Genomic DNA, 9,684 nt, shown 5'->3' with positions numbered 1-9,684 from the left:
TTCGCAAGCAAGACTGCAATGTCAAACTTGTCGATACGCCATCTAGCGATATTTCCCCTTACAAGAAAGCCTAATTGATAATAACAATTTTATTAAAGTTTTTTGACGCCAGCTCCCGAGTCGTCGCCATGGCCAGAGACCAATCATCCCGCCTGAACGGTTCTTAAACAAACACAAGCCAACCCGAATTGTTCTTTACGAGCCAAAGTATAGAACTCGAAAACCTTCGCCGCCGCTTAAAATAATAATCATAATAAAGTTGAATAAATTTGAAATCAAAGTGCGGAGTTGCGATGCGACGTTAGCACTTTGAGGCATGCTCCATGCGTAAAGAACGTCAACGATAATCATTTCGATCTTTTTTATACGCAAATCTGCGCAAGTCATGGCTAAAACCAAAATATCGTTGTTGGTTGTTTTTAAACCCAGATGAAAAAGAGGGGTGTCATAACTCATAAGTATCTGTCTTTCGTGTCTGTTCAAATAACGAATCTGCTGTGTTATATAAATGTATTTGTGTTAAATACTTGTGATGTACTTTCCCTCCATGTGGACACCCTGTATATTATGATTGTTTAAAATGGAAACCAGCGGATTGTATAACCCTAGAACGAAGCAGAGGGCATTCGTAAAATAAAACCTCGCACTGAATCCTAGAAGTACCAGGAGCGAATAACAATGAGGCGGTCGCGGCCCAACCCTAACGTTTGCTAAGTGTTTGCCAACCCGCCCCTGCTGACCCATTCATCCTGCCCTGGTGGCCCTCGAACGGCCGACGATCCGCGACCATTTCTCAGTCGGCGACAAGAGTATTTAGGGGTCGAACGACACGTGTCGCGGGAAAATATCTCGCTAAAATATTCGAACGTCACATTTACATTTTGCCGAATTAATATTGATTTGTTGCCGTGGTGGCCTAATGGTTTGACCTATGGCCTTTGAAGCAGAGGAACGTGGGTTCAAAGCCCGGCTCGCACCTCTGAGTTTTTTACGGTAAAGGAAAACATCGTGAGGAGACCTGGGAAGCAATTCAATTGCGTGTGTGAAGTTCCCAATCCGCAGTGGGCCCGCGTGGGAACGACGGCCCAAGCCCTCTCTTTCAGAGTATATAAGTAGAGTACTCGTATCAGTATAGAGTAGGATGGACAGATGGAAAATATTTTGGATTAACATATAAATTAAACGTTTCCATCGTTTCGTTTCCTGATGTTTACTTTATTTGAATCATTTATACGGGAACTAAAATGTATTTAATTAACTACGATTTCTTTGCCATGCTCCTACGCTACTATCGACTCCGAGTTAACTGCTAGCCAGGGTTAAGTTGACGACCGGATGGCTAAGTAGTTAGAGAACCTGATACGAGTTTGACGGTCCTGGGTTCGAATCCCGGCCGGGCAGATATTTGTGTGAATAACACGATGGTTTATAAAACGCTTGGATACCCTCTTAAAAATTGTTGCGTGAACTGTTTTTTTTTTGAATCTTCTGAATATTAAACTTCAGTGATTTGCCTCTCGAGATTACACCATTGACTTGTAGTACTACGCGTATGTGCTGCCATCTTACACGATTTTAGAGTAACATTTCACTTTAAAAAAAAAAAAATGAAAATGTTCTCCCAATTGAAGGTACTTCATACACGTTTTGTGTCGCGGCCATCTACACGTCTGTGAACCTCATTTATTGGTTTTTAACGTTTAAAAGTGTTATTTTTCAGTATTTTCAGCTTTAGTGAGTGTTATAATTGATAATGGGAAAGCGTAAATACTATTCAGCGGAGGAAGACGACATAGAGGACGAGATAAGGCGACTAAGGAAAAAACGCGCTAAGATCCGCCATGAACGTCACGATCATGACGACCGAAGCGACCGGCGACGGCATTATCGCCGTTATCATCGTTCAAGAACACCATCGGAACATTATTATAGTGACGAGAGTGAAAGTGACTATTACCACATGGATTATTACTATGATGAAGATCGCGATCAACATGCTTCAACAAGTAAAGGTACGGTCAGTTTTTAATTACCTAAGTACAAATACAAGTGCATTGAGTATAGTCTGTAAGTCTAATACCGACCAACGTTATTACATTAGTTCAGTCCGAGAGATTGATCATTGTATAAGATGGTATTGCACGCAAGTAGTAAGAACGTAGTCCGGGAGGCTACGTCAATTTACTTACATGAGTATAGTCTTACTTACCACATAATATTATATAATACATTAGATCATTCCGGGAGATTGATCATTGTTTTATAAAATAGTAATCTAGAACATAGCCCGGGAGGCTACGTCTATTTACATGTCTCAAGTACATAATGCAATGCAAGGTTTATTATGTTATGACTTATGATATGACGGACGACCGCATATTTAAATAAGTACATTAGGTCATTCCGAGAGTTTGATCACTGTATGCATCTTTTAATGATTTTGCACACAATTTATTGTCTAGAACATAGTTCGAGAGCCTACGATGATGTTAATCGGTGCACATGTAATATTATTTTAATTTTAATAAAAACACGGTTGATTGTTTGGAACCTAGTCCGGGAGGCTAGGTCATCCCGTGTTGGTGCATTTTATCTTGAGTGCAGCCCGTGAGGCTTGCATCGTGATTTTATTAGTTTGTTTTCTTTTGCACAAAGGCCCTTGCTTTTCGGTTACAGAGGCGCCCCCTGTTGACAACGATGATGATTTTGTTAACCTGTGCAATATACCACCTGCACAGTCAGATAAGTCTGGACAGCCCCCCGTCTCACCACCCAGACCAGCCATAGCTTCGGTGGTGGTACAGGTTCCTGCGCCTGCGCCTGTGACTGCGCCTGCGCCTGTGCCTACGCCTGCGCCTGCGAATACGCCTGCGCCTGCTCCCGTTACACAAGAGGACATTTCGCCTGCAACTGAATTAGATCCCAGTGTACTATGTATTCTAGGTGATGAACCTATTGCTAAGGAGATTTTTGGTCCAACTATCCAAAAGGATATTTCCAACAGATGGTCAGATATCTTAGTGAATGGGCTACAGGATGAGACTAAAAAAGCTATTGTGAAAGATTACAATGTACCCGAGAATTTCAAGATTGCTCAAGCTCCGATCATTAACCCCGAAATCAAGGCAGCTGTTAATGAGAACGTCATAAAAAGAGATAAAATACTTGTTGACAAACAAAAGTTACTTACCACCGCAATCACGAGTGTTGCATCTACAATGTCTGCATTTTTATCATCCAACGCCGAGTCGGCTGACACAAAAAACAATGTCCTGAAATCACTCAGCGATGCAGGAAGGCTCCTGTGTCACATTCATTTTTCTGAGACTCAAGTAAGACGAAATTTCCTTTTAGCCTGCCTTAGTAAGGAAGTAAAGGACAATATTAAAGACCTGAAACGAGATGATTTGCTTTTTGGTAGCACCTTGCAAGAGAATCTCAAATCCATGAAAGCAATTTCGAGAACAGGAGCCGAACTTGCTAAACCAGTCTCTGAAAAAGCAAAGCCACCGCCTAAGAATAGGCAAACGGAGCCTACAACATCACGTACTTTAAACTGGAGGGCCCCACCGCCGCCGCCCCCGCCGGCACCGCCTCGACGCCACCCCCCGCGAGGCCGAGCTCGACGGCTGGTGGGCGCAGGCAGCCGCCGCCGAGGGCGCGACGACCGAGCGACCGCCGAGCCCCGCGTCATCCGCGGACCTCCCGTCGCTAGCTGCCGTTGATGACGTCACCCCACAGGCCGGTAGATTACCTCTTTTTTATAATAATTGGCTTAGAATTACCAACGATCCAGTTATACTGTCATGGGTGTCCGGTTTACGGATCCCTACTTCGGGTGACCTCACGCAGCATATTATTCCAATGAATAACCCAGAGTCAGAGTCACATCAACGAGAAATGTCTAAGGAAATACATTCCCTTCTTGAACTTGGTGCTATAAGGAAGTGTGAGCCCTGCGAAGGCCAATTTCTGTCAAGTATATTTCTTGTAAAAAAGAGTAATGGTAAAAATAGATTTATTTTAAATCTCAAAGCACTGAATAAGTTTATACCTACTTCGCATTTCAAGCTAGAGGATTACAGGACTGCAATGAGACTCATATCAAAAAACACTTACATGTGTTCTATGGATCTAAAGGATGCATACTTTTCTATAAGTATACATAAGGATTATAGGAAACTTTTACGTTTCTTGTGGCTAGGAAAACTCTATGAATTCCAGGTATTGCCTTTCGGGCTAAATCTTTCTCCTTATGTATTTACGAAGTTGATGCGCCCTGTCATGCAATCCTTACGCAGTCAAGGCTTATTATCAGTAGTCTATTTAGACGACCTGTTATTACTCGCAGACTCATACTCACAATGTAGACATAATTTCAATGTGACTCATGACTTACTAATTTCTCTCGGATTTACGATAAATTATGAAAAATCGCTATCTACTCCGAGTCGATCAGCTGAGTACCTAGGGTTCGTCTTTAATTCCTCCGATCTTCTTCTCAGTATTCCGCAAAATAAAAGACAAAAAATTCAAAAGGAACTTCTACATTTTTCATCCATAAAACGGTGCAAGCTTCGAAAATTTGCTCACTTGATTGGCTTGTTAATCTCAGTTTGCCCGGCTATACCTTACAGTTGGTTATATACAAAAAACTTTGAAAGATTTAAATTTCTTTGTTTAGAACAAAAAGATGATTACAATCAATACATACAAATACCTAATTCATTAAATTCAGATTTTGACTGGTGGATTCATAATATAGAAGTATCAGGTAACCCTATACGGCCAGGTAACTTTCAGCTTGAAATATACTCGGATGCTTCGCGATCGGGCTGGGGCGTTTATTGTGTCGGTAAAACAGCAAGCGGTCAGTGGTCTAGCCAAGAGCAAGCCAAACATATTAATTATCTTGAATTGACAGCTGCTTTCTTCGGTTTAAAGATGTTCGCGAAAAATCTACGGAATTGCGAGATTTTACTAAGAATTGATAACACCACGGCAATTGCATATATAAATAGAATGGGTGGTGTTCAGTTTCCCCACTTGAATAGTTTGAGTCGACACATATGGCAGTGGTGCGAGGAGAGAAGCATATTTATCTTTGCTTCATATGTAAGCTCAGCCGATAATTTCTTGGCTGATGCGGAATCTCGCCGCATACATGCCGATGTCGAGTGGGAACTCGCGGATTACGCATTCGATCGAATTTGTCAAGAATTTACCCGACCGCAGATAGACTTATTTGCGAGCCGCTTGAATAACAAATGTACTAAATTTGTCTCTTGGCATCGTGACCCTCAAGCGTACAAGGTGGATGCATTTACAATATCATGGCTTCCATACTATTTTTACGCATTCCCCCCATTTTGCCTTATTTTAAAAGTATTCCAAAAAATACAAACAGATAAAGCAACAGGAATTGTTGTGGTCCCTTTATGGCCCACTCAACCCTGGTACCCCCTTTTCCAAAAATTATTGATTTCTCGTACTATTGAATTCCCGCCTAACAAGGGTTTATTATCTTCTCCTTACAGTGTTCGACACAATTTACATCGGAGTCTTACCCTGGTTGCCGGAGTGTTGTCAGGGAGGCGTTCTTAAGGCAGGGCACTCCTCTTCACGCTGTGGATGTGATGCTAGCTTCTTTGACAAATAATACTTTAAAGCAGTATAATACTAGCCTGAATCTTTGGCACTCTTATTGTAGAGAAAAGAATCTAAATATTTTTTGTAATTCTGTGCCAAATATAATTTCATTTTTATTCACATTATATCAACAAGGCCAGAAATATGGTAGCATTAATTGTGCTAAAGCAGCGCTATCACTAATACTCGGAGCCGATATTATGAATCACTCACAGATAAAACGATTTATGAAGGGTCTATATAAATTAAGACCTCCCACTCCCCGTTACAATTATACATGGAATCCTTCAATAGTGTTGGATTTTCTTAGCAATCACTATCCAAACGAGACTCTTTCTTTTGAGGTTTTGTCTAAGAAACTAGTAACCTTATTGGCTCTTATCACCGCACACCGCGTGCAAACCCTCTCCCTTATTAGATTGTCTAATATAAGACGAATAGCTGATGAGAAATTCATAATTAACATTACCGATCAAATCAAGACATCAGCGATAAACCGGGATCAACCGGTACTTACCTTACCATATTTTAATGAGAGGCCATCAATATGCCCGGCCAGAGCTTTAGATTGTTATTTAAAAGTGTCTGCAGTAAAACGTGGAGATGATTGTGATTTTTTGTTTATCTCTTATAAGAAACCTTTTAAGAATGTTTCGTCACAAACTTTGAGCAGATGGATCAAAGCAGTACTGTCTGAGAGTGGGATCGATACTACTGTGTTTAACGCACACAGTACACGCCATGCTTCGACTTCCGCGGCCAACAGGCTCGGCGTGAATATTGACGTTATAAAGAGGACAGCAGGCTGGACTGGTACCTCTAAGTCTTTCGCACGGTTCTATAATAGAGAACTTGATGCTGATAGATCTGATGAATTTGCTCGCTCTCTGCTACAGGACTGCTTAGATCACTCTGATAATTAAATTTAATTGATATTATTAGATATACTTACTTAGTATGACAATCAATAATAAATAATGATTGTACCCTAACTATATAGTTTCTATGCTTGTTATTATAAGCTCCTAATGTAATTTCCCTGTTCGTGCTGTTTCGTGAGAATCTCTAAACATCTACAAGTCAATGGTGTAATCTCGAGAGGCAAATCACTGAAGTTTAATAGGAAATCAAACGAACTTACCTGTAAGTGACGTTCGATGATTATTAAACGAAGTGATTTGCCCGAAGAGATTACACCCCCTCCCTCCCAGACCGGGACCTCCACTGGTCGATCCTGGTGATCCCTCAGCATCACGAAACAGCATTAACGATGGGCCTATCTGGTACTAAAACGTGTATGAAGTACCTTCAATTGAGAGAACATTTTCATTTTTTTTTAAAGTGAAATGTTACTCTAAAATCGTGTAAGATGGCAGCACATACGCGTAGTACTACAAGTCAATGGTGTAATCTCGAGGGCAAATCACTGAAGTTTAATAATCATCGAACGTCACTTACAGGTAAGTTCGTTTGTTCCTATTATTAACGCGAAAGTTTTGTATGGATAGGATGCATGTTTGTTACTCTTTCACGCAAAAACTACTGATCAGATTTGCATGAAATTTGGCATACATGTAATGGATCAAAAATTTAAACTTCATACTAATTCTGCGCGAGCGAAGCCGCGGGCAAAGCTAGTTAGTATATGTTGATAAAACATAAACCTCCTTCGGGCAGTCAGGTAAATACTCGTAGGAAGAGAAGAAGAAACGTGGCCCGGTTTTAGAATAGGACCTACCCATCTCTTCCCGTGGATGTCGTAAAAGGCCACCAAGGCGCCTAATGTGAGTGGGAAGCGCTTCCTTTTGCCAACTACGCTACGATCTCCGGACTCTTAGCTATGCGAAGTGAAAGGCAAGAGGGAGCCACACTATTTTTAACCCCCGACGCAAAAAGAGGGGTGTTATAAGTTTGACCGCTATGTGTGTCTGTCTGTGGCACCGTAGCTCTTAACGGGTGGTTTGAATGCGGTTTTTTATTTGAAATAAGGTTTTATAGCGATGGTTCTTACACTTGTTCCATCAAAATCGGATTGAACTTTGAAGTGACAAAGTCGGGGTTATTTTGCTGACTATAGTTTTCCCAAAATGTCGTTATGAAGGTTGGCTACTGATCCTCATCAGACGACCAAAATCACTCTGTCAATGATTGCAGCGACTTCGAAGAATATAAAAGAAGAAGAACGCTTTTTTCTTTATTATCTTAATTCGATAAAATTCGTTTTTGTAAAATATTTAATACGACGACACGACGGGACGAAGGACGAGTGGAGGAAAGCCTCCCACGGCTTTGCCAGCAGTGTGACACACTGCAAGCTAAATATAAAATATTTAATCAATAATTATTTTCATAGCAATACCATGAAATTCACTTACTGAAAGTATCAGCAGTGACTTGTAAAACTACACGTATCTATAAACAGAAAAAGGATTCTGTCAATGAAATGTGAAAAGGAAATTACTTTGTCCGTACTTGTAGCTTCAAACGATCGTTTTGCCGGCGACCCGACAATTTGACATTAGCAACCGCGAAAACATAAATCTCCGAACCCTCCAGAATGTCTGCGACTTCCGTGTCCGCGACTTTGATTTTCAAAATGATGTTAAAAGATACTTTTAAATAGCATAACCTCCACATAAAATACCTTTTTATGGACTTCATATCTTCACCAATTTTCTGCTTAGCCGCGTTTCTCCCGATTATCCTAATGGGATTTTGGGGTTTAAACTGAGGTTTGCTTTGAACAAAATTTTGTTTTTAGTCCAACGTAATAAAAACTTATTAAATTAGAAAAATAAGACAAATTCTGTTACTTCTTTATTATGTACAAGCCATGTACTGGTCGACGGGTTCCCTTATCTTGCATAATATCGATTCTCCGAAATAACAACGCATAAACGGTATCACATAATTTCTTTAGCCGAATGATACTTTTGCATAATCATATAGGTACTATGCAGTACCAGTATGTGTATCAGTTCGAATAATAGTCATTTCTCAGAATATTAAATAGCAGAAACTGTTATCGCCGAATATACTTACTTCTGCAGATATATTAAATAGCAGAACATTAGTATCGCCGATTTATATATGGCATAATGGCATAGCAAAATACTAGTGGACTTAACATGACATAATGAAGATTGGGTTTTTGGAATCTTTTTGTATTTTTGATTTCAATTCAAATTTTTACTTTTAACAAACAAACTGAGATATGTGGTGCATAGGGGAAATTCGTGTAGTGGTGGTTGGTGTAGTGGTAGCGCACGCGGTACGGAATACCGAGAACCTGGTTCGATTCCAGTGCTGGTCTTATTTTTCTGGTTTTTCTGTGCATTTATATTTCAGTTTGTATTTTCAATTTATGGCATAATGACATGGAATGAATGAACAGCTGCATAAGAATGGGTTAAGGTTAATTAAGGCCAGCAAAGTAGGCGTAAATGTGACAGCAGCAGGCGAAGCGCCTGAACAGCACAGCAGCTACTTAAGTAGGTTAGGTTAGAACTGCGGCCACAACAGCTCTATACAGAAATACAATTAAAACAACACTGGGGTATGTTTATCGCTTCAAAGTACTATGAGATATATTTTTCTGTGTAAATTAGAACGTATAAATATAACTTATGTAATGTATCTGCTTTACAAAATTATGAGAAATGGTGAAAAATATATGCAAAAGTAATTCGTGATATGATGATTCTGCTCAGGATTGTTATGGAAACGAAAGTATGACATTCGATTTTATGCAACATATTAGTGAACTATTCTCAATATTTCAATTAGTTTTTTTTATTTCACCCGAGGCGTGTTTTTATTTAACTTGCACTATCATGCTCTTGAAAAATAAAGCCAATGCTTTCACGAAACATTACTGCTTGCTACGAATTCTGTCACGAAATGAACCTCAATTATGTTCTTTGTCATCATATCTTAATGCCCTCACCTTAAGAGTAATAAGCAGTATACGCACGACCCAGCTGTCACGTCTTGAATCATCACTGGATCTACTTAAAGGTCAAAAAAGCACTCGGA

General features: G+C 40.0%; 1 pseudogene; it reads left to right on the top strand.

Annotated features, from left to right (window-relative positions):
- Positions 1-1,753: 1,753 nt before the first annotated feature.
- LOC141444438 (uncharacterized) lies at positions 1,754-3,715 on the top strand (annotated as a pseudogene).
- The last annotated feature ends 5,969 nt before the right edge of the window (positions 3,716-9,684 follow it).

This window comes from Choristoneura fumiferana, chromosome 30 (assembly GCF_025370935.1).
Source record: "Choristoneura fumiferana chromosome 30, NRCan_CFum_1, whole genome shotgun sequence".
NCBI classification, from domain to species: domain Eukaryota; kingdom Metazoa; phylum Arthropoda; class Insecta; order Lepidoptera; family Tortricidae; genus Choristoneura; species Choristoneura fumiferana.
Note: the sequence above shows the minus strand (reverse complement) of the source record. Positions and strands in the feature narration are given on the sequence as shown.